General features: G+C 41.7%; 1 protein-coding gene and 1 non-coding gene across 5 annotated transcripts in view; both read right to left on the reverse strand.

Moving 5' to 3' along the window:
• Nucleotides 1-27,335, reverse strand: part of LOC120779448 (putative dual specificity tyrosine-phosphorylation-regulated kinase 3 homolog) — a 200,671-nt gene that overhangs the window by 88,011 nt on the left and 85,325 nt on the right. The window lies entirely within an intron of this gene.
• LOC120779963 lies at nucleotides 19,256-19,362 on the reverse strand. The gene has a single exon (XR_005705777.1). It is a non-coding gene; the product is annotated as a U6 spliceosomal RNA (small nuclear RNA).

Below are 27,335 nucleotides of genomic sequence, written 5' to 3' on the forward strand. Positions count from 1 at the left end.
GATGCTGACCCCATTCACACGGACAATCGGTGGACGAACCGGTGACAATCTGCCTTTAAGCAGCATTGCCACCGTTTTTTCCCTCGAAATGTCAACCCCCACACCTACATCCCAAGTATTCACGATCTCTAAGAGATCTCCTCCCGCATGCTCGACCACAGGAAGAAGGTCGTCGACATACGCACAACACTTACAGAGTGGCTCGAGCTGCCCAAGCAGAGTGTCCATCATAAGGTTCCAAATATATGGACCACAGATGGAACCCTGCGGGCAGCCACGAATCAATCTCCACACTCCCATTCATGCCGACAAGAGAGGCCTTTCTGTCCGAAAAATAACTCCGCCAAAGAGTAATTTCCGGACAGCCAAGCTCCTCCAGCCGTTGCACCACTTGATCCCAGCTTAGGTAATCAAACGCCACCTTGACGTCAAAAAATATGCGAAGGATATATTTGTTGACGTTCTCTCTAACAACATTCTGAACATAAAACCATGCATCCTCCATTCTGCGTCCTTCCCTAAACCCAAACGGCCTATCCGCTCCTGAAGCCGTTCCACCATGACTTTTTCCAGCACTTTTCCAAGTAGTGGAAGGAGACTGATGTTCCCATAAGAGCGATAATCGCTCCAGATCTTATCAGGAGAGGAACAAGCCTGGAACTTTTCGACTCGCGTGGAAAGTATCCCTCCCAGACGCACTTCTTATAAATGGCCTCCAGGTATACGTCACTGTTGACAGCCATAACTTTGAAGTGGTAGATAATTTCGTCTATCTTGGAACCAGCATCAACACCAACTACAACATCAGCCTCGAAATCCAACGGAGGATATCTCTTGCTAATAGGTGCTACTTCGAACTAAGTAGGCAATGGAGATGTAATGTCCTCTCTCGACGATCAAAAACATAACTCTAAGGCACTCATTATTCCCGTCCTGCTATATGGTGCCGAGGCATGGACAATGACAACATTTGATGAGTCGACGTTGCGAGTTTTCGAGAGAAAGGTTCTGCGAAACATTTATGGTCCCACGGCGTATATCGCACGCGATAAGTTGTATGAGATATACGACGGCATTGACATAGTTCAGCGAATCAAGAGACAGCGGCTGCACTGGCTAGATCATATTGTGCGAATGAAAAAGAACACACCAGCTGTGAAGGTTTTCGATTCTGTTAAATCTGTTTCCCTACAAAGTCAAAATAACAAGCCAGATAAACCTTTTCGTTTTGCCAAAACAATGACCGAAGAAGTCAATAACTTAACAAATTGCTTCCTTTTGTCTAATGATGCCCAATTTTGGTATATTGACGCAATCAACTCCCGAAATAATCCACTAGATAGAACTTCTCCGGTACGAGTCACTGTGTGGTGCGCATTTTAATCAAAGTGTATTGTCGGGCAATACTTCTTTGAAGAAAAGGGTGTGATAGTAATTGTTAAGGGGAGCCGTTAATTAAAGAATGAGTTTTTTTTACCCAGAACTGCAGCGAAGGTGTATGAATTTAATAAGCGTTTGATTTTAGCAAGATGGAGCAACTGTACACTTAGCCACTTCAGGTCGCAATGAATAATGTTTTAGTTAGGTGTCGCTTGGAGACTTTTTACGGTCGATAATTTTTAAATGCAATTATTAAATAAAAAAAACAAGGGCTAAGTTCGGATGCAACCGAACAGTTTATACTCTTGTAACACGCACGAGTCAAAGCCAGGGAAATACGTTAGTGTGTAAAATGTCAAACAGAGGATCGGCATTAAAGCAATTTTATAAATATATACATATACAGGTACCATATATACCTTATATACTAACTGAGATATTCTGCATAAAGTTTGTTAGAAAAACGGAAATCATTATACGTAGTATATGGGAGTTAGGTTGGATTAAGTATTATCATAACACATACTAAAAAAGTATTTCCTGGGTTTGAATAAGGTAGCTCACATACAATCACCAATCATATGGAGTAAGTCAGCCGGATTGTCGAAAATCCTGGTAATAGGTTAAGTTTTCGCCTTATTATATCGATTTTAATCACAAAGATATACAAGCAAAACACCTTCTGTAATTTTCATTGAGATAACTCAAATATTGGCCCGTATACCCAGCAAAATTTTACATTAGATATAGAATGGTGTATAGGGAACAAATGACCCAACTCAACTCATTTTTGATACACAGAATTACTATTGTCAGGAAAAGATTCTGACTGAATTTCAATTGCATAACTCACAAATTGACGATTTTTTCGGTCAAAAGTCAACTATAGATACTGAGGTCCACATGTTCGGTACTTAAGGGCAGGAACAGTCTTCTTTGGATTTGGACAATTTTTTTCGTGCAAATTTGTATGCCGTTATAATAATTATTTATTGATTTGTGTACATACTGGAAAGTGAAAGAATCAAGTGGAATTTAAAATTGTGTTATATGGGAAGTAGGCATGGTCGTTGTTCGATTTCGCCCATTTTTGCAATGTGACAAGGGAATATGAATAAAGAAGAGTGCTACATTCTAAATTTTGTCGAAATCGATTGGACGGCTACCGAGATATGTATGTGAATTCACCAAAAAGTGGTTCACACCCATCACCCAATGTTCACACCGAATACTATAAAACCATATCACACCATCTCGTAGGTAAAATTTAATGTCGCTGGCGTAATTAGTTATTGATTTATTGTGCTTTAAGTAGTTTTGAATAGTACCGTAATGTTGGAAGTAAGCGGGGATAAATTCCGATTTCATTTTCACATAGTCGGTAGAAGTGTCTACAATATTTGCGCTGAGCAAATTTGGTCATTGTAGCTTTGGTAGTTTAGGAGATATGTACATTAAACTTATTAGAGAGCGGGGCCACGCCCAATTTTTCAAAATTTTTTCGCGCAGGTGGCGTTTGATTACCTAAGCTGGGATCAAGTGGTGCAACGGCTGGAGGAGCTTGGCTGTCCGGAAATTACTCTTTGGCGGAGTTATTTTTCGGACAGAAAGGCCTCTCTTGTCGGCATGAATGGGAGTGTGGAGATTGATTCGTGGCTGCCCGCAGGGTTCCATCTGTGGTCCATATATTTGGAACCTTATAATGGACACTCTGCTTGGGCAGCTCGAGCCACTCTGTAAGTGTTGTGCGTATGTCGACGACCTTCTTCCTGTGGTCGAGCATGCGGGAGGAGATCTCTTAGAGATCGTGAATACTTGGGATGTAGGTGTGGGGGTTGACATTTCGAGGGAAAAAACGGTTGCAATGCTGCTTAAAGGCAGATTGTCACCGGTTCGTCCACCGATTGTCCGTGTGAATGGGGTCAGCATCAGATATGTGAGTCAAAGTCAAATATCTTGGGTTGACCATGAGTGAAAGGATCTGTTTTACTCCACACTTGGCGAATGAGAATCAGATATTGCAGGCAACTGTAGGCAAAATACGCCGCAGTGACTGGGGTTTCAGACGTCGTGCTGACCACACCATACATCGTGGCTTGTTTGTAGCCTGTGGATGTGTATGGTGGGAAGCAGCCACGACTGTCTTGGGGTCTCAAAAACTGCTCTCAATCCAGCGTTGTATGATGCTTGCTTGTTTGCCTGTATGTCGTACCGTCTCAACGGATGCTATGCAGATTTCGTTAGGTGCACCTCCTCTTGAATGCATTTTTGCATCAGAGGCACCTATCGAATAGGTCGGGGTGTTTCTGTGGCGCGGGAGTTAATTTTTACCATAAGTAAAAATGAGTCAAAAGAATATATTTTGAGCTGCACCGAGATGTATACTTTTTATTTTTGCTCTTAAGACTAACTTATTACATGGTTTTTACTTCTATTTACTTACTACTAGTTGATAGTATGTTAAGATACAGATTATAATATTTGTTTAGGTTTGTTTACATATACTATATATTGTTTGCTTAGATACATTTGCTTTGTTTTAAGATAAGGTTGTTATGGTATTCAAACTCAATGTTGTTTTCATACTTGTTTGTTTAGGATTGTTTGTTGTAGTGATAGTGCATTTCAATTGTTCCAACTCGAGGTTGTTTCTGCATTCTGTTTACTGAAACAAAAGGTTGTTTTGATGTTTGTTACAATTATAAGGAAAACATTCCTTAACTCGGTGGTAGAAAATTGGTCGCATTTAATTGCAGAATGCCCGATGTACTCAGACATTAGGGATTTGGGTGATATGGGGATTAGCAGGACTGATGGACAATTACATATTAGTGGTGAGATCTCCACTAGTCAGAATACCGAACATTTAGGGTCGTTTGCGCGTGAATTGTTTAAGCGGCGAAGGCGGTTACCTAGGAATTACGGTTGGTTTTTGTATGAGTGGTGCGTGTACGAGTATGTGATGTGTGTACGGGGTCCAACCCCTGGCCATCAGCCCAGAGCCTTATGGAAGCTCAACTGGTAGTAGCTTCAACTACGAGGTCAGACCGGAAACTTAATTCTGGTAGCACGGGGAGCAGGAGCCCTTGGAGTTTACTCCAACCTACTCCTGCGGACTGGCCACTCGGGGAGTATAGTGGTGGTTCAGGTTAAAACCCAAATACGGAAAGAACTGATTTTGTCAGTTGAATGTGGAGTGGCATTGCAACCGGGTGCACGGCGGAGGTTTTAGATGGGCCTCGAACCCGACCAAGGTGGTTAGTGTGTCCATTCCACACTGTCAATTCTTCTTCTTCTTAATTGGCGTAGACACCGCTTACGCGATTATAGCCGAGTTAACAACAGCGCGCCAGTCTTCCTCTTTCTCTGCTTCCCCGGCGGGTACTGCGTCGAATAATTTCAGAGCTGGAGTGTTTTCGTTCATCCGGACAACATGACCTAGCCAGCGTAGCCGCTGTCTCTTAATTCGCTGAACTATGTCGATGTCGTCGTATATCTCGTACAGCTCATCGTTCCATCGAATGCGATATTCGCCGTGGCCAACGCGCAAAGGACCATAAATCTTTCGTAGAACTTTTCTCTCGAAAACTCGCAATGTCGACTCATCCGTTGTTGACATCGTCCAAGCCTCTGCACCATATAGCAGGACGTGAATTATGACTGACTTATAGAGTTTGGTTTTTGTTTGTCGAGAGAGGACTTTTGCTTCTCAATTGCCTACTCAGTCCGAAGTAGCACCTGTTGGCAAGATTTATTCTGCGTTGGATTTCTAGGCTGACATTGTTGGAGGTGTTTACGCTGGTTCCAAAATAGACGAAATTATCTACAACTTCAAAGTTATGACCGTCAACAGTGATGTGAGTGCCAAGTCGCAAGTGCGACGACTATTTTTTTGATGACAGGATATATGTCGTCTTGCCCTAGTTCACTGCCAGACCCATTTCTTTTGCTCTCTTGTCCACCCTGGAGAAAGCAGAACTAACGACGCGGGTGTTGAGGCCGATGATATCAATATCATCGGCATACGCCAGGATTTGTACACTCTTAGAAAAGATTGAATCTGCTCGAATTATTTTCTCCAGCAGCAGATTGAAGAAGTCGCACGATAGGGTGTTGCCTTGTCTGAAACCTCGTTTTATATCGAACGGCTCGGAGAGGTCCTTCCCGATCCTTGCGGAGCTTTTGGTGTTTCTCGACGTCAATTTACACAGCCGTATTAGTTTTGCGGGGATACCAAATTCAGACATCGCGGCATAAAGGCAACTTTGAAATCGACGAAGTGGTGGTGTGTGTCGATTCTTCTCCCACGGGTCTTTTCCAAGATTTGGCGCATGGTGAATATCTGGTCGGTTGTTGATTTGTCAGGTCTAAAGCCATAATGATAAGGTCCTCTCAGTTTCTTGACGGCGGGCTTTAACCTTTCACACAATACGCTCGATAGAACCTCATAAGCGATGTCGAGGAGGCTAATCCCACGGTAGTTGGTGCAGATTGTGGGGTCTCCTTTTTTATGGATGGGGCATAGCACACTTAAATTCCAATCGTTGGGCATGCTTTCGTCCGACCATATTTTACAAAGAAGCTGATGCATGCTCCTTATCAGTTCTTCGCCGCCGTGTGTGAATAGCTCGGCCGGCCATCCGTCGGCCCCTGCCGCTTTAATGTTCCTCAGGCGGGCAATTGCTATTCGAACTTCTTCATGGTCGGGAAAAGGAATGTCTGCTCCATCGTCATCGATTGGGGAATCGGGTTCGTAGTCTCCTGGTGTTGTGCGTTCACTGCCATTCAGCAGGCTGGAGAAGTGTTCATTCCATAATCTAAGCATTCGAGCAGTACCCCTGTCGGCTAGCTTATCAAGCTCTTCGTACTCACGCATTTCGGTCTCTTTCTTCTTCTGTCGGTAAATCCGTCTCGCTTCCCTCTTCAACTCTCGGTATCTATCCCATCCCGCACGTGTTGTGGTCGATCGTAACGTTGCGAAGTAAGAAGTCTGTTTTCTCTCCGCTGCCACACGGAACTCCTCGTCGTACCAACTGTTCTTTGCCCTTTCCGAAAACCAATGGTTTCGGTTGCAGCTGTACGTAAGGAGTCTGAAATGCCGTCCCACAGTTCCCTTATACCGAGTTGTTGACGAGTGCTCTCAGAGAGCAGGAGTGCAAGCCGAGTCGTTCGGCTGTCTGGTGTGATTGCAGCTTCTCGACGTCGAACCTTCCTTGTGTTTTTTGACGTGCGCTATGTGCTGCACAGAGGCGGGTGCGAATCTTGGCTGCAACAAGTTAGTGGTCCGAGTCGATGTTAAGACCTCGGAGCGTACGCACGTCTAAAACACTGGAGAAGTGTCTTCCGTCTATCACAACATAATCGTTCTGGTTGGTGGTTTTTCGATCCGGAGACAGCCAGGAGGCTTGATGAATCTTCTTATGCTGGAATCTAGTACTATAGATAACCATATTTCGGGCCCCGGCGAAGTCGATCAGCCTCAACCTGTTTGGGGATGTTTCCTCGTGGAGGCTGAATTTACCGACCGTAGTGGCAAATAAACCTTCTTTGCCCACCCTGGCGTTAAAGTCGCCAAGCACGATTTTGACATCGTGGCGGGGGCAGTTCTCATAAGTGAGCTCCAAGCGTTGATGGAAGGAATCTTTGGTCACATCGTCCTTCTCTTCCGTCGGGGCGTGGGCGCAAATCAGCGATATGTTGAAGAACTTCGCTTTGATGCGGATTCCACCGGGGTGAATGACAGTACTCGGCGACGGAGTCTATCTCCCATCACGGTTCCCACACCAAACTTGCGCTCCTTTATATAGCCACTGTAGTAAATGTCACAAGGACCTACTCGCCTCAGTTCTTGTCCTGTCCATCGCATTTCTTGGACGGCGGTGATGTCAGCCTTCACTCTATCGAGGACATCAACCATCGTGGTCGTCATCAAAAGGGCAGTCCCTCATCCAAGGCTGCCGTTTAGTTTTCATTGGTAATGTTTTTGGCGTAGCGGTTCTCAAACCCTGCGCACAGCCCTATGGATTGGATGTTTCGCCTTCTCACTTTAGCTCGCCTTCAAAGGGATATTCTGAGGCTACCCGGAGGATACTTGGTCAAAGACCGGAAGTCGTGAGCTGCTTGAGCCATATGTAAAAAATCCTTTCTAGCCACTCCCAAGTGAATGGCGATCAAAGAACTTTCCTCACTTGCGTTAACTGCTACACATGACTACATCTGCGGTTTCTAAGTATCAAAAGAATTACGAGTTTGTGGATGGGAGTAATCGTACCACTGGCACGTCCACAAAACACCATTAATCGAAAATATATAAGGTGCCATAACTAAGCACTAAATTAAGATATAAAACTGTAATTTTAGTCGTGTGGTCGCAGTAGCAAAAAATATGCGAAGGATATATTTGTTGACGTTCTCTCTAACAACATTCTGAACATAAAATCATGCATCCTCCATTCTGCGTCCTTCCCTAAACCCAAACGGCCTATCCGCTCCTGAAGCCGTTTCACCATGACTGTTTCCAGCACTTTTCCAAGTAGTGGAAGGAGACTGATGTTCCCATAAGAGCGATAATCGCTCCAGATCTTATCAGGGGACTGCAGGAGAGGAACAAGCCTGGAACTTTTCGACTCGCGTGGAAAGTATCCCTCCCAGACGCACTTCTTATAAATGGCCTCCAGGTATACGTCACTGTTGACAGCCATAACTTCGAAGTGGTAGATAATTTCGTCTATCTTGGAACCAGCATCAACACCAACTACAACATCAGCCTCGAAATCCAACGGAGGATATCTCTTGCTAATAGGTGCTACTTCGAACTAAGTAGGCAATTGAGATGTAATGTCCTCTCTCGACGATCAAAAACATAACTCTAAGGCACTCATTATTCCCGTCCTGCTATATGGTGCCGAGGCATGGACAATGACAACATTTGATGAGTCGACGTTGCGAGTTTTCGAGAGAAAGGTTCTGCGAAAGATTTATGGTCCCACGGCGTATATCGCACGCGATGAGTTGTATGAGATATACGACGGCATTGACATAGTTCAGCGAATCAAGAGACAGCGGCTGCACTGGCTAGATCATATTGTGCGAATGAAAAAGAACACACCAGCTGTGAAGGTTTTCGATTCTGTTAAATCTGTTTCCCTACAAAGTCAAAATAACAAGCCAGATAAACCTTTTCGTTTTGCCAAAACAATGACCGAAGAAGTCAATAACTTAACAAATTGCTTCCTTTTGTCTAATGATGCCCAATTTCGGTATATTGACGCAATCAACTCCCGAAATAATCCACTAGATAGAACTTCTCCGGTACGAGTCACTGTGTGGTGCGCATTTTAATCAAAGTGTATTGTCGGGCAATACTTCTTTGAAGAAAAGTGTGTGATAGTAATTGTTAAGGGGAGCCGTTAATTAAAGAATGAGTTTTTTTTACCCAGAACTGCAGCGAAGGTGTATGAATTTAATAAGCGTTTGATTTTAGCAAGATGGAGCAACTGTACACTTAGCCACTTCAGGTCGCAATGAATAATGTTTTAGTTAGGTGTCGCTTGGAGACTTTTTACGGTCGATAATTTTTAAATGCAATTATTAAATAAAAAAACAAGGGCTAAGTTCGGATGCAACCGAACAGTTTATACTCTTGTAACACGCACGAGTCAAAGCCAGGGAAATACGTTAGTGTGTAAAATGTCAAACAGAGGATCGGCATTAAAGCAATTTTATAAATATATACATATACAGGTACCATATATACCTTATATACTAACTGAGATATTCTGCATAAAGTTTGTTAGAAAAACGGAAATCATTATACGTAGTATATGGGAGTTAGGTTGGATTAAGTATTATCATGCCACATACTAAAAAAGTATTTCCTGGGTTTGAATAAGGTAGCTCACATACAATCACCAATCATATGGAGTAAGTCAGCCGGATTGTCGAAAATCCTGGTAATAGGTTAAGTTTTCACCTTATTATATCGATTTTAATCACAAAGATATACAAGCAAAACACGTTCTGTAATTTTCGTTGAGATAACTCAAATATTGGCCCGTATACCCAGCAAAATTTTACATTAGATATAGAATGGTGTATAGGGAACAAATGACCCAACTCAACTCATTTTTGATACACAGAATTACTATTGTCAGGAAAAGATTCTGACTGAATTTCAATTGCATAACTCACAAATTGACGATTTTTTCGGTCAAAAGTCAACTATAGATACTGAGGTCCACATGTTCGGTACTTAAGGGCAGGAACAGTCTTCTTTGGATTTGGACAATTTTTTCGTGCAAATTTGTATGCCGTTATAATAATTATTTATTGATTTGTGTACATACTGGAAAGTGAAAGAATCAAGTGGAATTTAAAATTGTGTTATATGGGAAGTAGGCATGGTCGTTGTTCGATTTCGCCCATTTTTGCAATGTGACAAGGGAATATGAATAAAGAAGAGTGCTACATTCTAAATTTCGTCGAAATCGATTGGACAGCTACCGAGATATGTATGTGAATTCACCAAAAAGTGTTTCACACCCATCACCCAATGTTCACACCGAATACTATAAAACCATATCACACCATCTCGTAGGTAAAATTTAATGTCGCTGACGTAATTAGTTATTGATTTATTGTGCTTTAAGTAGTTTTGAATAGTACCGTAATGTTGGAAGTAAGCGGGGATAAATTCCGATTTCATTTTCACACAGTCGGTAGAAGTGTCTACAATATTTGCGCTGAGCAAATTTGGTCATTGTAGCTTTGGTAGTTTAGGAGATATGTACATTAAACTTATTAGAGAGCGGGGCCACGCCCAATTTTTCAAAATTTTTTCGCGCAGTTGACCTTGCTACTGCGACCACACGACTAAAATTACAGTTATATATCTTAATTTAGTGCTTAGTTATGGCACCTTATATATTTTCGATTAATGGTGTTTTGTGGACGTGCCAGTGGTACGATTACTCCCATCCACAAACTCGTAGTTCATTTGGTACTAAGAAACCGCAGATGGAGTCATGTGTAGAAGTTAACGCAAGTGAGGAAAGTTCTTTGATCGCCATTCACTTGGGAGTGACCAGAAAGGATTTTTTACATATGGCTCAAGCAGCTCACGACTTCCGGTCTTTGACCAAGTATCCTCCGGGTAGCCTCAGAATATCCCTTTGAAGGCGAGCTAAAGTGAGAAGGCGAAACATCCAATCCATAGGGCTGTGCGCAGGGTTTGAGAACCGCTACGCCAAAAACATTACCAATGAAAACTAAACGGTGGTTGATGTCCTCGATAGAGTGAAGGCTGACATCACCGCCGTCCAAGAAATGCGATGGACAGGACAAGAACTGAGGCGAGTAGGTCCTTGTGACATTTACTACAGTGGCTATATAAAGGAGCGCAAGTTTGGTGTGGGAACCGTGATGGGAGAGAGACTCCGTCGCCGAGTACTGTCATTCACCCCGGTGGAATCCGCATAAAAGCGAAGTTCTTCAACATATCGCTGATTTGCGCCCACGAACCGACGGAAGAGAAGGACGATGTGACCAAAGATGCCTTCTATGAGCGCTTGGAGCGCACTTATAACAGCTGCCCGCCACGATATGAAAATCGTGCTTGGTGACTTTAACAGTGAAGGTATTTTCGGAACTTCGGTCGGTAAATTCAGACTCCAAGAGGAAACATCCCCAAATAGGTTGAGGCTGATCGACTTCGCCGGGGCCCGAAATATGGTTATCTGTAGTACTAGATTCCAGCATAAGAAAATTCATCAAGCCACCTGGCTGTCTCCGGATCGAAAAACCACCAACCAGATCGATCATGTTCTGATAGACGAAAGACACGTCTCCAGTGTTTTAGATAAGCGTGCGAGTTACATATATAGTTCCACAAACAACAATATGTAATGAAAACTCCAACGTAGACGAAATCATAAGAAAATATTTAAATGAACCAACAAAATTACTGTGTAAAACATTTACTTATTTGTTGGTTTGATTTAAATTGACACTCACATAAATACGTCAGTATAACGAAAATGCAAGTGTCGTTGCTTCATAACAATTAAACAACGATACTTGCAATGTAAACAATTTGTATTTAAACATTGTGGCTTAAATTTCATGTCACCGAACTTAAATTTATGAATACTACAGGGAACGTTTCATAAGCAAAAGTCGAAGTAATATCCAATTACGTAGGAATATTTGTACGTTCACTTAAAAAAGGTACTTAAGCCACATAAATGTCAATGCACCTAATTTAATACTCGAAAAAGTATTAAAAGATTACATATATTATATTGTTTATATTTGCTTATTTTGATCAATATTGAAGGTTTCATTTTAAGAACGAAACTATTGTAAAATTAGTCTTAAGATTCACTGAATAATGGAAGAAGTAAAAGCTTAAGCTTGTTTTTTAATTCAGCCTTATTTCATTTCTTGCGCTCCGAGGTCCTAACATCGACTCGGACCACTATCTTGTTGCAGCCAAGATTCGCACCCGCCTCTGTGCAGCAAAAAATGCACGCCAACAAACAAAAGGAAGGTTCGACGTCAAGAAGCTGCAATCACAACAGATAGCCGAATGATTTTCTACACGACTTGCACTCCTGCTCTCTGAGAGCACTCGTCAATAACTCGGTAGAAAGGAACTGTGGACGGCATTTCACGCTCCTTACGTCCAGCTGCAACTATAACAATTGATTTTCAGAAAATGGTTAAGAACATCTGGTACGACGAGGAGTGCCGTGTTTCAGAGGAGAGAAAACAGGCTGCCTACCCCGCCACGTTACGATCGACCACAACAGGTGCGGGATGGGATAGATACCGAGAGTTGAAGAAGGAAGCGAGACGAGTTTACAGACATAAAAAGAAAGAGGCCGAAATGCGTGAGTATGCATAGCTTGATAAGCCCGACAAGGGTAATGCTCGAAAATTCTACGGAAAGATGCGGTGACTAACTGAAGGTTTCATGGCCGGAGCATTTTCTTGTAGAACACCTAAAGGTGATCTAGTGACCGATGCCCAGATCATACAAAAATTATAGAAGGAACACTTCTCCAGCTTGCTGAATGGCAGTGAAAGTAAAACGCCAGAAGAAGGCGAACCCGATTGCCCAATCCATGACGATGGAGCAGACGTTCCATTGCCCGACCATGATAAAGTTCGAATAGCAAGTACTTGTCGGAAGAATAACAAAGCGGCGGGGGCCGATGGATTGCCGGCCGAGTTATTCAAATTCACGGCGGCGAAGAACTGATAACAAGCACGCATCAGCTTCTTTGCAAAATATGGTCGGACAAAAGTATGTCCAACGATTGGAATTTACGTGTGCTCTGCCCAATCCACAAAAAGGGAGACCCCACACTCTGCGCCAACTACCGTGTGATAAGTCTCTTAAATATCCTATATACGATTCTATCGATGGTATTTCTACTTTGCTCTTCAGAGCGAATATGAGGATTTTCCCGCCTAGTTATATGTTGAACAGTATTTACACATTGTTCAACTGCCCTTAGCTCTGGATTTTACGCCGAGACCTATGCCCTCGAGTATTTCCACTTAGGTCTTTAAAGCGAATATAGGGATTTCCCCGTCTAGTCCTATATTGAACAGAACAAACACTTTGTTCGACTGCCCTTTCCTTGGGATTTTCTCCCCGAAACCTATGTCCTCGCGTATTTCTACTTTGCTCTTTAAAACGAATATGAAGATTTTACCGCCTAGTGCTATGCTGAAAAGTGTTTATGCTCTATTCAACTACCCTTATCTCGGGATTTTATCCCTGAAACCTACGTTCTCGAGTATTTCTACTTTGCTTTTCAGGTATTAGGATTTTCCCGAGTAGTCCTATGTTGAACTTAATTTCCACTTTGTTCAACTGCCCTTACCTCGAGATTTTCTCCCCGAGACCTATGCCCTCGAGTATTTCCACTTAACTCTTTAAAGCGAATATAAGGATTTTCCCGTCCAGTCCTATGTTGAACAGTACACTTTGTTCGACTGCCCTTTCCTTGGAATTTTCTCCCCGAAACCTATGTCCTCGCGTTTTTCTACTTTGCTCCTCAGAGCAAATATGGGAACTTTCCCTCCTAGTTTTAAGTTGAACACTATTTATATTCTGTTCAATTGCCCTTACCTCGAAATTTTCTCTTCGAGAATTACGTTCTCGAGTATTTCTACTTAGGTCTTTATAGGGCTTTTACCGTCTAGTCCAATGTTGAATTGTGTTTATACTTTGTTCACTTGCCCTTACTTCGGGATTTTCCCTCCGAAACGTATGTCCTCGAGTATTTCTACTGTGCTCTTCAGAGCGAAAATTAGGGTTTTTCCGCCTAGTCTTATGTTGAACACTATTTATACTTTGTTCAACTGCACTCACCACGTGATTTTCTCTCCGAGACCTATGTTCTCGAGTATTTCTATTGCCGCCTAAATATATGTTGAAAAGTGTTTATACTTTGTTCAACTGCCCTTCTTCTTCTTCTTAATTGGCGTGGACACTGCGTATGCGATTATAGCCGAGTTAACAACAGCGCGCCAGTCTTTTCTTTTCTTCGCTACGTAGCGCCAATTGGATATTCCAATCGTAGCCAGCTCCTTCTCCACCTGGTCCTTCCAACGAAGTGGAGGTCTTCCTCTTCATCTGCTTCCCCTGGCGGGTGCTGCGTCGAATACTTTCAGAGCTGGAGTGTTTTCGTCCATTTGGACAACATGACCTAGCCAGCGTAGCTGTTTTTTAATTCGCTGAACTATGTCAATGTCCTCGTATATCTCGTACAACTCATCGTTCCATCGAATGCGATATTCGCCGTGGCCAACGCGTAAAGAAACATAAATCTTTCGCAGAACTTTTCTCTCGAAAACTCGCAATGTCGACTCATCCGTTGTTGACATCGTGCAATCCTCTGCACCATATAGCAGGACGGGAATTATGAGTGACTAATAGCGTTTGGTTTTTGTTTGTCGAGAGAGAACTTTGCTTCTTAATTGCCTACTCAGTCCGAAGTAGCACCTGTTGGCAAGATTTATTCTGCGTTGGATTTCTAGGCTGACATTGTTGGTGGTGTTTACGCTGGTTCCAAGATAGACGAAACTATCTACAACTGCAAAGTTTTGACAGTCAACAGTGACGTGAGAGCCTAGTTGCGAGTGCTATGACTGTATGTTTGACGACAGGGGATATTTCGTCTTGCACTCGTTCACTGCCAGGCCCATTTGGTTTGCTTCCTAATCCAGTCTGGAGAAAGCAGAACTAACGGCGCGGGTGTTGAGTTCCATGATATCAATATCATCGGCATACGACAGCAGCTGTACACTCTTAGAAAAGACTGGATCTGCTCGAATTATTTTCTCCAGGAGCAGATTGAGGAAGTCGCAAGATAGGGTGTTGCCTTGTCTGAAACATCGTTTTACATCGAACGGCTAGAAGAGATCCTTCCCGATCCTTGCGGAGCTTTCGGTGTTTTTCAACGTCAGTTTACACAGCCGTATTAGTTTTGCGGGGATACCAAATTCAGACATGGCGGCATAAAGGCAGTTCCTTTTCGTGCTGTCGAAGCTTTGAAATCGACGAAGAGGTGGTGTGTGTCGATTCTTCTTTCACGGGTCTCTTCCAAGATTTGGCGCATGGTGAATATCTGGTCAATTTTTGGTTTTCCAGGTCTAAAGCCACACTGATGAGATCCAATCAGTTTGTTGACGGTGGGCTTTAATCTTTCACACAATACGCTCGATAGACCCTTATATGCGATGTTGAGGAGGCTAATCCCACGGAATTTAGCGCAGATTGGGGAGCACCTTTTTTATGGATTGGGCAGAGCACACTTAAATTCCAATCGTTGGGCATGCTTTCGTCCTAACATATTTTACAAAGAAGCTGATGCATGCTCCTTATCAGTTCTTCGCCGCCGTGTTTGAATAGCTCGGCCGGCAATCCATCGGCCCCCGCCGCTTTGTTGTTCTTCAGGCGGGTAATTGCTATTTGAACTTTATCATGATCGGGCAATGGAACGTCTGCTCCATCGTTATGTATTGGGGAATCGGCTTCGCCTTCTCCTGGCGTTGTGCGTTCACTGCCATTCAGCAGGCTGGAGAAGTGTTCCCTCCATAATTTAAGTATGCTCTGGGCATCAGTGACTAGATCACCTTTGGGGGTTCTACAAGTGTATGCACCGGTCTTGAAACCTTCAGTTAGCCGCCGCATTTTTTCGTAGAATTTTCGAGCATTACCCTTGTCGGCCAGCTTATCAAGCTCTTCGTACTCACGCATTTCGGTCTCTTTCTTCTTCTGTCTGCAAATGCGTCTCGCTTCCCTCTTCAACTCTCGGTATCTATCCTATCCCGCACGTGTTGTGGTCGATCGTAACGTTGCGAGGTAGGCAGCCTGATTTCTCTCCGCTGCCACACGGAACTCCTCGTCGTACCAACTGTTCTTTGCACTTCCCGAAAACCAATGGTTTCGGTTGCAGCTGTACGTAAGGAGTTTGAAATGCCGTCCCACAGTTCCCTTATACCGAGTTGTCGACGAGTGCTCTCAGAGAGCAGGAGTGCAAGTCGTGTAGAAAATCATTCGGCTATCTGTTGTGATTGCAGCTTCTTGACGTCGAACCTTCCTTTTGTTTGTTGGCGTGCATTTTTTGCTGCACAGAGGCGGGTGCGAATCTTGGCTGCAACAAGTTAGTGGTCCGAGTCGATGTTAAGACCTCGGAGCGTACGCACGTCTAAAACACTGGAGAAGTGTCTTCCGTCTATCACAACATAATCGTTCTGGTTGGTAGTTTTTCGATCCGGAGACAGCCAGGTGGCTTGATGAATCTTCTTATGCTGGAATCTAGTACTATAGATAACCATATTTCGGGCCCCGGCGAAGTCGATCAGCCTCAACCTATTTGGGGATGTTTCCTCGTGGAGGCTGAATTTACCGACCGTAGTGCCAAAGATACCTTCTTTGCCCACCCTGGCGTTAAAGTCGCCAAGCACGATTTTGACATCGTGAAGGGGGCACCGCTCATAGGTGTGCACCAAGCGCTTATAGAAGGCATCTTAGATCACATCGTCCTTCTCTTCCATCGGGGCGTGGGCGCAAATCAGCGATATGTTGAAGAGCTTCGCTTTGATGCGGATTGCGGCTAGACGTTCATTCACCGGAGTGAATGATAGTACTCGGCGACGGAGTCTCTCTCCCACCATGAACCCCACACCAAACTTGCGCTCCTTTATATGGCCACTGTAGTACTCGTCTCAGTCCTTGTCCCGTCCATCTCATTTCTTGGACGGCGGTGATGTCAGCCTTTATTTTCACTAGGACATAAACCAGCTGGGCAGCGGCACCTTCCCAATTAAGGGACCGGACATTCCAGGTGCATGCCCTCGAATCGTAGTCCTTATTTCGTTTGCCATGGTCGTCATCAGAAGGGGGGTCTCTCATCCGAGGCTTTCTTTTTCATTGGGGGTGTTTTTTACGTGGCGGGTCCCAAACCCAGCGCACAACCCTATGTGGGGAATGTTTCGCCTTCTCACTTTAGCTCGCCTTCAGACGGATGTTCTTGGGCTACCCAGAGGATACTTGGTCAAAGACCGGAAGTTGTGAGCTGCTTGAGCCGAGTGTTAAAGAATCGTTTCTGGCCACTCCCAAGTGAATGGCGATCAGAGAACTTTCCTCACTTGCGCGAGCTAGTAGTGACTAGTAGTGATGAAACTATGTTTTTTATTGATATAAATATCAAAGTGTACTATTTTTTATTTACTTCTTTTGGGGTCTCGGTCAGTTGAAATTTGGCTTCAATGGATTTCTTTCATATTTTGCCCTGTTACGTGTGTTACAATTGTGAATATATTTTTGAAAAATAACTTTCAATTTTGGAAAGTAAATAAATTTGTTAGTCTCATCATAACACCCATTAATTCCATTGTAGCCTTTTTCATATTTATGATAATTATGTATTTGCTTTAGAGTTTCATCTTCGCTAACCATATCCTTTGCCTGAAAACTACATTTAGCAAATTTTACATTTTCTCTTCGACTGTAAGATTCTAAGATTTTCATTTACAACCGATTATAGTCATGGTCATTTAGATCTGACTAAATTCTTATTTTCCCCGATTTGATATGTCTTTTCAAAATATCTGGCACTAATTCGTTTTCCAAATCTATATATACCACCTTATTACCAAATTTTGTTTCGAATTCAGTTTTCTCTGAGTTCGTAAAAATAACTTGTGTTTTAAAACGGTTTACCACTGTTTCGAGTATGGGCATATGATCATTAAAGTTATCATGTTGTGAACGTATGGTATCAATATCAATTTCATATATACTTGTATTATTATCCAAAGATCCCTCAAAATTGTTTTCTATAATTTCCTGATTCTCAATTGTATTTATTTCATTAATATCCGAATTTGTGTGGCCCAAAAAATCGGCCACTTTACTATCTTTACCTTGGATATATTGTATGCTCATATTTTATTCTCCTAAATTTAACATCCATCTTTGTAATATTTGGTTCACACCATTACATTTTGTTTTTGCATGAAGCCATTTAAGTGGTTAGTGATCACTTTGTAAGTCAAATTGTACACCATACAGATATGGACGAAAATAATTTATGGTCCATACAATGGCTAAAAGTTCTGTTTCCGTTGTAGAGTATTTTTTCTTATGATCATTTAGAGTTCTGCTGGCATAACACACAGGGTAATTATCCAGTTGTATACGTAGTACTGCTCCGACTACAAAATTACTTGCATCAGTTATTAATTTAAATTGCTTATTAAAATCAGAATACTTCAAAATTGGTGCTTCTGTCAATAATCGTTTCAATTTTTCAAATGAATTTATTTATTTATTTATTTATAATAATTCAAATAACAAAAGGAGTTTTATTATATAAATACATAAACGCAGCACTGGCTACGAGGCCTTCAGCTGTCTTGTAATTATAACTAGGTGAAAAATTCTAATTGCTAAGGGTTAGTAAAGATGTAATTTGCTTAAATATATTTTAACAAATCGTTGGTTTTTAAAAATCTATATACAATCATCACGTTTTTTTCTGGAAGGTTCACTTAGTAGTTTTATGAGATCAATGTTGCCAGAGTCTTTCAGGGCTGTTGGGTGAAGCATCGGACAGAGTGGTGAGTAAGTGTTTGATAGTAGCGGTGTCCTCGCAAAGGGGGCAAATGGATGGGCTTTTACCCGATAGTAAGCGGGCGTGTGTTGCGATAGTGTGTCCAATCCTTAATCGAGTATATATGTCTTCATTGCGCTAGCTGGAACTGCTGACGAGTAGATTATACGATTTCTGGCTGGGTTTTATGACCGCGTAGTGATGTTTAAATGTTTTCCATTCGCTTGCGTTTTTTTGATGCCTTTTGTGCTTAATAAGGTTAAGAATGTCTTTGCTTGGATGAGACGTAGTATGTTAAGCCAGGAGTCCTGGGCTACATTTTCGCAACGAGGTCTGCAAAGTGGTTGCCTGTAATACCCGCATGGCCAGGGATCCACATTATTTGGATTTTCTGAGGGGTACCAAATGACCGCGTCTCTGATAACTTCTCTTATGGGATTGCGATTGGAAGGAGACGTTATTGCAGACATACACGATTTGCTGTCTGTACAGATGAGGAACTTTCCTTTAGTCTTTTTTGCGTAATTAACTGCATGAAGGATAGCAGATCCTTCAGCAGTAAATACAGAGGCCGTTGAGGGAAGAAGCCAATTGCAAATAATTTCTCCTGTGGCAGTGACAACTGCTAACGAAGTGGAATCGGTGGACTTGGAGCCATCCGTAAACAATAACTTCCAGCCATTATTTGTGTAATTAGATTCCAGTTCAGCAAAGGTTTGTTGAAAGACTTCGTTTGGTGTGTTAAAAATGTGGAACGCTTCACGATTTTGCGTGTCATCCTTGCGCAGGGGCCATGCTAATCTTCTCTGTATCGTTCCAATTTTAGTATATGTTCTGCCGAAGCAAGAACAAAATGAATTTACATAATTAGTATCTTTTGTATTAACTTTCATATCTTTTTTCAAACATAAGGTCATAGCTTGTGCTACTTTGGCACAATCTTTTACAAATTTCCTGTAATAACGGAATAATGTGCTTTTGAGTTTGCGGTAACTTAAGTTCCACAATGCTTTTAATTTTTTCAGGGTTTACGTTAACACCTTGGGGTGTAAGTATATGTCCCAAAAAATTTGTGTGTTTACAACAAAAATTGCATGTATCTAATTGGATATTTAAATTGTGTTTTTTCAGAACATTGAAAATTTTATGTAAATTATCAATATGTTCCTACAAAGTGCTAAAGGCGAGAATATCGTTCATGTAAACGACACATAATTTTATACTCTCGCAACAATGTTGCTAAGGAGAGTATTATAGTTTTGTTCACATAACGGTTGTTTGTAAGTCCTAAAACTAAAAGAGTCAGATATAGGGTTATATATACCAAAGTGATCAGGGTGACGAGTAGAGTCGAAATCCGGATGTCTGTCTGTCCGTCCGTCTGTCCGTCCGTCTGTCCGTCCGTCCGTCCGTCCGTCCGTGCAAGCTGTAACTTGAGTAAAAATTGAGATATCGTCATGAAACTTGGTACACGTATTCCTTGGCTCCATAAGAAGGTTAAGTTCGAAGATGGGCAAAATCGGCCAACTGCCACGCCCACAAAATGGCGGAAACCGAAAACCTATAAAGTGTCATAACTAAGCCATAAATAAAGATATTAAAGTGAAATTTGGCACAAAAGATCGCATTAGGGAGGGGCATATTTGGACGTAATATTTTTGGAAAAGTGGGCGTGGCCCCGCCACCTACTAAGTTTTTTGTACGGATCTCGGAAACTACTATAGCTATGCCAACCAAACTCTACAGAGTCGTTTTCTTCAGGCATTTCCATATACAGTTCAAAAATGGAAGAAATCGAATATTAACCACGCCCACCTCCCATACAAAGGTTATGTTGAAAATCACTAAAAGTGCGTTAACGGACTAACAAAAACGACAGAAACACTAAATTTTACGGAAGAAATTGCAGAAGGAAGCTGCACCCAGACTTTTTGAAAAATTGAAAATGGGCGTGGCCTCGCCCATATGGACCAAAAACCATATCTCAGGAACTACTCGACCGATTTCAATGAAATTCGGTATATAATATTTTCTTAACACCCTGATGACATGTACGAAATATAGGTGAAATCGGTTCACAACCACGCCTTCTTCCAATATAACGCTATTTTGAATTCCATCTGATGCCTTCTCTGTATAATATATACATTAGGAACCAATGATGATAGCGGAATAAAACTTTACACAAATACGGTATTTGAAAAATATGTAAATAACGGATAATGAAATCTCGATTATCACTTTATCATGCGAGAGTATAAAATGTTCGGTGACACCCGAACTTAGCCCTTCCTTACTTGTTTTTATTGATGAAATCCTTTAGGACAAAATTCATCATTCTTCGTAAGGTTGCCAGTGCATTCTTCAAACCAAAGGCATTCGTACGAATTCGTCGTAACTGAATGGTGTAGAAAATGCTGTTTTAGACCGGTCTTCTTTTCACGAGGATTTGATGGAATCCTTTATCAAAATCAATTGTAGAAAAGTATTGTGACCTGCCCAATTTATCTAAAATATTTTCTATATAAGGAATAGGAAACTTGTCATCAATCGTACTTTCATTTAAATTACGATAATCGATCACAACTCTCCATTTCTTTTTACCCGAACTATCAATTTTTTGGGGGGAATGACTTTCTGTAATGATACCTAATTTTAACATATCTTGAATTTGTTTAACGATTTCCTTCTCATGAATGTGTGGGTACCTATAAATCTTAGAATACACTGTTAATATCTGATGTTGTATACTTTCACTATATATGTACTACATTTAGATTTTGTAGAAATTTTTCAATTTCCTCCCGATTAAGCTCATAGAACTCAAATTTTTGATTATCGTTCTCATTATATGGATAAATATTAATTGTTCTGTTATTTTTCGTAACAGTATTGTCTTCCATACTTATTATAGCTGCCAATGGTTTTAATAAGTTCTGCATCAAATTTTTTACTATCAAATTTAGCTAATTTCCAAAACATTTCCGCATCCTCATTAAATTCTTGAGGTAGGTTTGTGATTATTTCCTTTTCCTCTATTATTTCGTTTCGTAACGACTTAAGTTCAATTGGACGTTTTAATATTATTCGGTTACATGACTTTAACTTATTACTATTCATAAGTGAAATCGATGAACTTGTATCGATTAGACATTTAATTATTTCATTCAAAATTGTTAGTAATACTATGGGTAAATTTTCCTACCTGACACCACGTGAAACTTTACTTCCTCATTGTACTTGGTGTCCATTGGTTCTAGACTGGAATTTTTTTATCAATCATCAACATTTGCGGGGGTAACAGTTGAAAAAATTTCAAAATTTTTTTTGAAGCACCCTAATATATCAGGTGCGTTTCAAAGTAAACAGGACCTTTTGAATCTAGCGCCCCCTGGTGGCGCCATCTATATGTATGTATGTGCTGCGTTGGACTTTGCTAACTTTATCGATCGTCCAGTAATAATTTCATGTTATTTTATTGATTGGAAGTGAAGTTATTGCGTTTTAAGTGTCAGTATATTTGTGTTATCGGTGCGAAAATGAGCTTCGAACAAAGAGCCAACATTAAATTTTGTTTTAAAATTGGTAAAACTTTTACCGAAACGTTTCAATTGATGTAACAAGTTTATGGCGATGATTTCCTATCCCGTAGTAGAGTGCGCGAGTGGTTTCAAAGTTTTCAAAGTGGTCGTGAGGACATAAATGACGATTAACATGTGCGCCAATCAAAAGGCGTGATCACCGGAAATTCCATCAAATCTGTGCGTGAATTCATCAAAAATTAGCCGAAATCATAATTGAAATTCATGGAAATGAAATTGAACATCTCCAAAACATCGATTTATCGCATTTTGACCTTTTGGGCTTACGAACTTTTGGGCTTACGAAAGGTGTGTGAACGGTTTGTTCCCCACAAATTGACTGACGACCAAAAATTATTCAGATCGATCGAGGCTTGTGACCGATTATTTGACCAAAAATCACTACTAGCTCACGCAAGTGAGGAAAGTTCTCTGATCGACATTCGCTTGGGAGTGGCCAGATACGATTATTTTACGCATATGGCTCAAGCAGCTCACGACTTCCGGTCTTTGACCAAGTATCCTCTGGGTAGCCTAAGAACATCCGTTTGAAGGCGAGCTAAAGTGAGAAGGCGAAACATTCCCCACATAGGGTTGTGCGCTGGGTTTGGGACCCGTCAAGTAAAAAACACCCCCAATGAAAAAGAAAGCCTCGGATGAGAGACCCCCCTTCTGATGACGACCATGGCAAACGAAATAAGGACTACGATTCGAGGGCATGCACCTGGAATGTCCGGTCCCTTAATTGGGAAGGTGCCGCTGCCCAGCTGGTTTATGTCCTAGTGAAAATAAAGGCTGACATCACCGCCGTCCAAGAAATGCGATGGACAGGACAAAAAGGATCTGAGACGAGTACTACAGTGGCCATATAAGGGAGCGCAAGTTTGGTGTGGGATTCATGGTGGGAGAGAGACTCCGTCGCCGAGTACTATCATTCACTCCGGTGAATGAACGTCTAGCCGCAATCCGCATCAAAGCGAAGCTCTTCAACATATCGCTGATTTGCGCCCACGCCCCGATGGAAGAGAAGGACGATGTGATCTAAGATGCCTTCTATAAGCGCTTGGTGCACACCTATGAGCGGTGCCCCCTTCACGATGTCAAAATCGTGCTTGGCGACTTTAACGCTAGGGTGGGCAAAGAAGGTATCTTTGGCACTACGGTCGGTAAATTCAGCCTCCACGATGAAACACCCCCAAATGGGTTGAGGCTGATCGAAATCGCTGGGGCCCGAAATATGGTTATCTGTAGTACTAGATTCCAGCATAAGAAGATTCATCAAGCCACCTGGTTGTCTCCGGATCGAAAAACTACCAACCAGATCGATCATGTTGCGATAGACGGAAGACACGTCTCCAGTGTTTTAGATGTGCGAACGCTCCGAGGTCTTAACATCGACTCGGACCACCATATTGTTGCAGCCAAGGTTCGCACCCGCCACTGTGCAGCAAAAAGCGCACGTCAAAACACACAAGGAAGATTCGACGTCGAGAAGCTGCAATCACAACAGACAGCCGAACGATTTTCTACTCGGCTTGCACTCCTGCTCTCTGAGAGCACTCGTCAACAACTCGGTATAAGGGAACTGTGGGACGGCATTTCAAACTCCTTACCTACAGCTGCAACCGAAACCATTGGTTTTCTGGAAGTGCAAAGAACAGTTGGTACGACGAGGAGTTCCGTGTGGCAGCGGAGAGAAATCAGGCTGCCTACCTCGCAACGTTACGATCGACCACAACACGTGCGGCATAGGATAGATACCGAGAGTTGAAGAGGGAAGAGAGACGCATTTGCAGACAGAAGAAGAAAGAGACCGAAATGCGTGAGTACGAAGAGCTTGATAAGCTGGCCGACAGGGGTAATGCTCGAAAATTCTACGAAAAAATGCGGCGGCTAACTGAAGGTTTCAAGACCGGTGCATACACTTGTAGAACCCCCAAAGGTGATCTAGTCACTGATGCCCAGAGCATACTTAAATTATGGAGGGAACACTTCTCCAGCCTGCTGAATGGCAGTGAACGCACAACGCCAGGAGAAGGCGAACCCGATTCCCAATACATAACGATGGAGTAGACGTTCCATTACCCGACCATGAAGAGTTCGAATAGCAACTGCCCGCCTGAAGAACAACAAAGCGGCAGGGGCCGACGGATTGCCGGCCGAGCTATTCAATCACGAAGGCGAAGAACTAATAAGGAGCAAGCATCAGCTTCTTTGTAAAATATGGTCGGACGAAAGCATGCCCAACGATTGGAATTTAAGTGTGCTATGCCCAATCCATAAAAAAGGAGACCCCACAATCTGCGCCAACTACCGTGGGATAAGCCTCCTTAACATCGCATATAAGGTTCTATCGAGCGTATTGTGTGGAAGATTAAAGCCCACCGTCACCAATCTGATTGGACCTTATCAGTGTGGCTTTAGATCTGGAAAATCAACAACCGACCAGATTTTCACCATGCGCCAATTTTGGAAAAGACCCGTGAAAGGAGAATCGACACACACTACCTCTTCGTTGATTTCAAAGCTGATTTCAACAGCACGAGAAGGAGCTGCCTTTATGTCGCGATGTCTGAATTTGGTATCCCCGCAAAACTAATACGGCTGTGTAAACTGACGTTGAGCAACACGAAAAGCTCCGTCAGGATCGGGAAGGACCTCTCCGAGCCGTTCGATACCAAACGAGGTTTCAGACAAGGCGACTCCCTCTTGTGCGACTTCTTCAACCTGCTTCTGAAGAAAATAGTACGAGCTGCAGAACTAAATAGAGAAGGTACCATCTTAAAAATTAAATAAAATTAATTCCGTAAACATTGTATGTTAATGAAGAAAAATAAAAATATTGATTGTGAAATTTTTGTTTAGAATTCCAAAAATATTTTTAATTAGGAATCAGAAAATGCAACGCTGCATCAGGGGATATTAAAGTAGCTCAGATATACATTTTTATATGACACTCCTAAATAAGCGCAACAGAGATGTATGATCACACCTATACGTACGTAAACACTGTGTTGTTGGTAGAAAATCCGAGCTGTGCCGAAAAACACAAACGAACGAAGGCACTACACGTGTAATCTACGAAAATTTACTAACTTTGAAAATGTGCGCATGTTACAAATTTTTGATGCATGAAAAATTGAGATTCCATCGAGTACGAACATACATAAATACATACATTTGTCGTATGTATGTAATCGATGGACTATTTTTGGGAAGTAATGTTCAACGTCCAAAAGGTGAATCATTGAATCCCAGGTACGCAAAAAAGACGATAAAATACGCATGCGGAAATATGATGATATGGGGTGCCTTTTCCTGGCATGACGTAGGCCGAATTATTCCACATCTTAATATTTAGACATATTAAGGAACGAAACGGAACCACTTTCTTTCAATTGCATGCCCTTTCGCTGGACTTTAATGCAAGATAACGACCCTAAGCACACAACGATTTGTTTTCTTGAGATATAAGTGTTTTGGATTAAGCAGTGACCTTAATCCAAAAGAAAAGTTATGGAACGATTTTAACCGTAAAATTGCTGCAAAATTTTTTACAAATTTAGAGGATTTATGGGCAGGTATTAAAGAAGCTTGGTACTCCATCCCAAAGAAGAGATGCGAGAAGCTTGTAGAATATATGGTATGCGGATGTGATGCTATAATTCAGTCTTTCCCACAGTGGGCGATAACGCCCCTTGAGGGCGCTGCAAGTGTCAAAGGGGCCAGTAAGAGACCCAGAAAGAAAATGGGGGCGTTGTGTAGAGGCCTGGGGGGTGATTTGTAGTTTTATAGGAGACCTCTTTGACAACGACTGCATGAGCTCTCGACTCTCAACAACAACTTGTGAACATCAACTAATTTAAATTAAAAGATTGCTCAAACTCGGTTCTATATTTCTCTCCACGTAGTTCATATATATGTCCTTTTTTATTGAACATAGAAAAAATGAAAATCATGTCAATCGGTCGCTCCGTTTCATAATGAAAGTAGACACAAACAAACAAACAAAAAGGCAACAGACATACTTTCGCATTTTAATAGTTATTAGTACTCGTAGATATCTATCATGTTTTAACACCTTTTTGTAAAATAACTCATATTGTGTATTCCCGTATCAACCGGCTGGTTCATTGAATACTTGTTCGGACTTGTTGTGTACGATTGAGCGTCGGTGGGTGCTGCTCAAAAATTCCTATATAAACAATGTAATATTTATTTTATTTTCATTTGTGGTTTTGCGCGCAATAGATGAGCAGTACTTACGCCTCCTTTACACTACTCGCGAAGTTGAACGTATTTCTCAAAGCAAAACAATGTCGAAAGTAAAATGAAGAGACGGCAATACTGTGCGGAATATATTAAATTCAGATTCACTGAAAACCCCACAAACCCATCGTCGCCTTTGGGTCTTCTATGTCTAAAAACATTTTCGGACGCCTTCATGACTGTAAGATCATTTGAAAAAAATGCATCCAGATAAGAAGGACAAGAGTGTATCATATTTTCAAGACCTAGAGAAGAAGCATAATATTCAGTCAAGAGGTTGCAAAACTATTTTCGGCGGCTGCTAAGCTAGATGACGACGGACTTCGAGCTTCGTACAATATCTCTTTGTTAATTGCTCCAAAGGCAAACCACATAACATCGGAGAAGAGTTAATATTGCCAGCAATAAATGAAGTAATAACTACTGTGCTTCATAAACCGGCATGGAAATTATCCTCAAAATTCCTTTGAGTAATAATTCTGTGAAAGACGAATTGATGAAATGGCTGAAAACATTGAAGAATCATTGTACGATCACCTGAGGTCAAGTCAATTTTCAATTCAGCTCGATGAGTCCACTTTACCAACTAATGAAGCATTGCTGCTGTCTTACGTGAGTTTTATTAAAGATGAGAAAATATGTGAAGAACTATTATTTGCTAGAAATTTAGAGACCGATACAAAAGGCGAAACCATATTCAATATATTGGAAAAGTTTTGCGATGAGAAAGAGGTTCTCTGAAAAATATTATTTCAGTTGCTACGGATGGCGCTCCGGCTATGACAAGGGTGCCATAAAGGCTTCATAGCATACTTAAAAAATAAAATTCCAGATGTTCTTGGTGTACATTGCGTTATTCATAGACAACAGTTGCTAGAAACTTAAGTGAAAAACTATTTCAATCACTGCAATATGTCATCAAAACAGTCAATAAAATCCGCAATTGCTCTTCGAATGATAGATTATTTCATCA

Source organism: Bactrocera tryoni, unplaced genomic scaffold, assembly GCF_016617805.1.
Source record: "Bactrocera tryoni isolate S06 unplaced genomic scaffold, CSIRO_BtryS06_freeze2 scaffold_11, whole genome shotgun sequence".
Taxonomy (NCBI): domain Eukaryota; kingdom Metazoa; phylum Arthropoda; class Insecta; order Diptera; family Tephritidae; genus Bactrocera; species Bactrocera tryoni.